The 5171-nt window shown below is 51.9% G+C and overlaps 1 long non-coding RNA gene across 1 annotated transcript; it reads right to left on the bottom strand.

Moving 5' to 3' along the window:
* Positions 1-214: 214 nt before the first annotated feature.
* On the bottom strand, positions 215-4082 carry LOC131401838 (uncharacterized). Its single transcript, XR_009218043.1, has 4 exons — positions 3998-4082; positions 3171-3262; positions 632-667; positions 215-261 (listed from the first exon to the last, which is right to left on the bottom strand). It is a non-coding gene; the product is annotated as an uncharacterized LOC131401838 (long non-coding RNA).
* Positions 4083-5171: the final 1089 nt, after the last annotated feature.

Genomic DNA, 5171 nt, shown 5'->3' on the forward strand with positions numbered 1-5171 from the left:
GGAGAGCTTCTCTTGGGAAGGAAAAGGCACCCCCAGATACCTGTGGTGGCTTCTGGTGGCACAGGTGATGATCAAGTATGCAGGGACGTGGTGGCCGGCTCGGGAGCTGTGGCGAGGGCTGTCTCAGGGAGGGACAGAGTGGGAGGAGCCCCCAGGCTCACCCGGGCTCCAGCAGTGGCTGTGCCAGGACCACCATTCACAGGTGAAGCATACATGAGAGTGAGGGGAGGGGTGACTGTGTGAGTAGAGGGATGAGCAAGCCTGTGGATGAGAGGAGCCCAAGAGAGAGAGATAGGTGAACAAGAGAGACTGAACACAGAGGAGAGACAGATGGACGGGTAGAAAACTGGACAGACGGATGGGATACCTGGAAAAGGAGGACCAAGGGCGGGGCTTCAGGAGAATTAAAGTGAAAACCACGTGGGGTCAGAATGTGGTGGAGAACACGTCTGTGTCTAAGGCTTTCTCACCCTGGGCTGGGACTCTCAACCAGAACCCGGGAGGGAGAGAAGGGATGAATTAGGGCCCTTCCAGGTGCTTCCCTCACCAAGGACAGCGGGTGAAGGAGAACAAGTGCTCCCCAGCCACAAATGCGGACGGGACCCAGGATGTCAGGGCCAGGAATACTCACTGGTGGTAGTCGGGGCTGCAGCTCCATAGGTGTAATCTGTGGAGAGAAGGCGAGAGGAGCTGAGCAAGAGTTGGGGTGAACATAAAGGATTAAGGGAGAGGGAGGATGTAGGGAGCTTGGTGGGGAAAGCAGAGGGGAAGAGGGGAGTGGTGTTCAGGGGAGGAGGCAACGAGATGGAAGGTGGCTGGACCCAGTGATCACACAGTGATGAGAAGATTGATCCCAGACCAGGAGCATAGAGAGATGGATCATAGCTCACTTTAGAGCAACGCAGGCAACACAGAACTCTGACTGGGAGAGAGAGTGTGGCTGTAGCACAGCCCCTCACCACTGATGTAGAGGCTGTCCCCGTCCAGGGTGAGGGAGCCCAGGTGGGTGACGCCCTGGGTCTCATGGCTCGGCTCCCAGTAGAGTCACTCTCTGTCCAGCCCTGGACCAGCCACCTTCCATCTCGTTGCCTCTCTGAAGTGGAAGGTGCAGATGATGTCCACCCCAGTGGCTGCCCCACCCTTCTCAAGCCTGGGGGAGGGAGAACCTGGGGACATGGAATACTGAGCAGGGGTCCTTCTGGGTGTGGAAAGCGAGAGAGTGGAAGGGAGGAGTCTGAGGGAGAGGCTGAAGGGGCTGCTCTGATGTCTGGAGAGGCTCTCCTCGGTGTCTCCCATGTGAGACAACCCCCTCACAAGTAAGGCCTGACTTCCTGTAGGATGTGGAGCGGGGCCTGTGAGTGACAAAGAGGGGTGAACACACAGACCTGGGTGAGGGGGCGCCTGCAGGTCTGCACGGACAGCAGCAAGGAGCACAGTCACTGCCCTGTGCCATCTGACACATGCAGGCAAGAAAGTACCGTTACGTTCTCTCGGTTCTACACTCCAAGGTCTTTTCTTTCTACTTCTTTCCTACTCCACAGCCATCACCCAGGCCTAGGGAACAATCATCTTATTCCTAATCTTATTCCCAGTACCTTGCATCTTGCCTCTTAAGTCTACATTCTTAAACATGAAGTCCATTTGAACCAAGGTGCTTAGACCAAACGCTAATCACATCATCCTTCTACTTGCATCTCTCCAGAGTCTTCCCACTGGTCTTAGAACAGAATCCCAAGTCACTCCTGACCTGGTCCTCCCTGTCCCCCATCGCCGGCGTGGCTCACACCCCTCCCCCTGTGTTGACTCGGCTCAGCCATCCCTCTTCTCAGTTCATGGACACACCAGGCTCTCTGCTTCAGGGGTGTCCTCATGCGGGTCCCTCTGTCTGAAACGCTCTCTTGAACACACTCCCACACTCTCACTCCAGTCTAACCCTCCAACTAGCTAAATCCAGTCCCAACTCTAGCTCTCAAGCTAAATATCAGTCCTTCTCAAGAGCGCTTCCCTGCCCCCTCAGGTTGAGACCCCTTGTGCCAAACTCCCACATCACTCTCATCATTAACTGTCTAAAATCCAAATTCCCAAATACAATATAAATTCCACGGAGGTGGGACAAGGTCTCTCTGGTTCTCCAGGTCCCCATGCATGTGGCCCAGGGCCTGGCTCATCAGATGAGGAACCATCCCGGTTTGTCTAGGACTGCCCTGGTTTGAACACTAAACGTCCTGTGTCCTGGAAAACCCCTCTGTCCTGAGTAAACAAGGATGGAGGGTCACCATAAATTATAAACTCAAAGACTATCTATTGCATGACAAGCACACATTCCCCTCAAGAACCTCACAGGAAAGCTAGAATGAAAAAGGCACACACACATACACACACAATTAGTAGAGGCCAACAACTAAATACAAAATTACTTAACAAGATTCTCTGCAACGTGAATCACCAGACCGTTATTTCAGAAAAGTTTCAAGAAACAAAGTTAATTCCCTTTAGAAGGCAAGGTGATGAGGACAGTCTTTTTAGAGACTAGTGCCCTGCCCTTCAATCTACAGCGTTGCTTAGTACTCCTCCAAATGATTTGAAATGTCATAAAGAAAAAAATGTTCAAAATAAATCTGGCTACTGGCAAACTCAATGTTAAATTTGTTATTAATACAAAGAAGTTTCAATCATCTTTTTCCCTGAATGCTCCTATATTTCAAATTTTTGTGGAGGATTTATAGGACTTTAGAAGTCAAGTTGAATGGGTCTAAGGAATGTTGCTGAGTATCCCTGCTAATATTTCATGGGATGTGTTCTAATACTACATACACACGCAAAACATTTCTGTATTTATATTATATATAAATCCTGACTATTGAGTATTATGCAATGCAAGTAAATCTATATTTTCTACTATAATACACATTTGCAGTTATTTACATTTGTTTTATGTGTTCTTATTTGCATATAACTGTACTTACTGAAATATTTACCACACACAACCACACACAGCTTACCATCTTTCCCTTGAATATAATCCATCCAACATCAATAATTTTTCTCAAGATACCCTCACTCTCAGTGTCCATGTGGTGACAACCTGAGCCCAGGAAAGCCCACTAGCAGGTCTTCTGCACAGCGGAGGCTGCCGGAACCTGTTGGTACCAGGTCCACAGGGTACTCACCTGGTCACACAGAAATCCATGGATCAGCGAGCACAGGTGGACTCTGAGCCTGCTTTCACCTCAAACTTGAGCTCCACAGATGCTTTTCGTGTCTGAGGGGGGAAAAAAAGCGCAAACAAGCTTTTGAAGCCTTTTATAGGGTGTTGGATGGAAAGGTCACCCAATCCACTTTTCTTTTTTGTATTTACTGATTTAACTGTAACTGTTGGCTGAGACTGGATTTTCCCGATTCCTATCCAGTCACCTGCTCCCCAAGATGGGAGGAAGTAGCTTCGTGCTGTGTGCACTTGTGTCGCTCAACTCACTTGGCTGGACAGAGACTTTTTGGTGACTCTGGACCCTTTAAACAAGCTTGTCCTTTAGGGACCCTGTAAGTGACTCGCTGACTTGTAAACAATTTTCACACTTCATTCAGGGCCCGGGAGATTTTCAGGCCCTGGAGCAGCTTTCCCAACCTCGGCACCACTGACATTTGGGGCCGGATGATTCTCTGTCGGGCCGTCCTGGGCCCTGGAGGACGCTGAGCAGCATCCCTGCCTCCCCCTCTAGATGCCAGGAGCGCCCCCATTAGTAACAACCCAAACACCGCCTCCAGACGCGGATAAGCCCCCTGGGGACAAAATCACACGGAGGACGGTGACGGGGACTCTGAGGAGGGGCCGGCGGCGCCCGGAGCCGGGAGGAACAGCAGCCTCGGGCGCCCTGAGCGAACAGCCCGGGGAAACGGGGCTCCGGGGGGACGCGGGGACGCCGGGCCCTGACAGGGCTGCCCGTGGCCCAGGCCCCTCCGTCGACCGCGACCGGAGACGGGACCGCCCGCCACTCACCGCGCCTCGCCCCTTCGGCCGAAGGTCCACGGGAATCCCGTCCGCGCCGAGAAGACTGGACACACCGCGCAGACCTCCCGCTCCATCCACGGCGCCGCCCGCGCTTCCGCTTCCGGTCTCGGGCGGGCGTTCTGGGAGGACGGACGTTTGGGGGCTCTGGGTTGAGGCGGCGTGGGGGGCGGGGCAGGGCGGGGCCGCGCACCCCAGCCTCGGGGGAGGTGTCTAGTTTCTAGAGTTAATGTGAGGCCGGGCCTCGGGCTGGGTCAGCACCAGGGACAGGGACCAGGTCTAGGGGCGGGGCTGTGGGTGGAAACCAGTTCTAGGGGCGGGGCTGTGGGCGGGGACAAGGGTGCGGGCGGGGCAAGGGGCGGGACCAGGCTGTGGGCGGAGCCAGGCCCGAGCGTTGTGCGGAGACCAGTTCCAGGGGCGGGAGGAGGCGGGGGTGGGGCTGGAATAAGTCTGGCCGACTTCACAGTGGGAGGAAATCAGCTCCAGGGGCGGGGCTGGAGGCGGGGCTTTACGTGGACCCTTGACTATACAGGTAGCTGGATGTTGAACAACTTTTCTTCATTCCTTTCCTCACGTTTATACAACCTCATAGAATGATGTGCCCATATTTAGAATTACAAATTTTTTGTGCGTGTTTGCTGTTCTTAATTTCGTTAAAAAATTGGATCATATATTCACATTTCTCTACAACTTGCTGTCCCAAGCCAGTAGATAAGGATATAACGCTATTTTAATTTTAAAAATCTGGGGGGAGGGAGGCCACTACGTCGTAGATACACGTATAGGAAAACTTCAAATAGTGGTGCAAAGTCAGTAAAATATTCTCACTCTACCACTGTCTCCCAGTCCTTTTGCACAGAGATAAACATCCTTTTCTCCTCTATCCTTCCAGACATACTGTGTATATGTGGGCCTGTGTATATGTTCAAGCCCAAGAGGGATGTCCCCAAGCAAAACCTGAAGCCCATGAATTGTCTCATGCGTCAGAAGTTACTGAAAAGAGATTTAAATTTCTGGTGGAAGGAGATGAACCAGTGATGAATCCATAGGAAGACAACAAAGAAATAAGAGAATTTTACCATTTAAAAGGTCAAAGGACAAAGTGAGAAAGAAAATGTGTTCATAATATCTGATGTAGCACATCTCTGGATAAGATTCGTATGCT

This window comes from Diceros bicornis (assembly GCF_020826845.1).
Source record: "Diceros bicornis minor isolate mBicDic1 chromosome 21 unlocalized genomic scaffold, mDicBic1.mat.cur SUPER_21_unloc_1, whole genome shotgun sequence".
Lineage (NCBI taxonomy): Eukaryota > Metazoa > Chordata > Mammalia > Perissodactyla > Rhinocerotidae > Diceros > Diceros bicornis.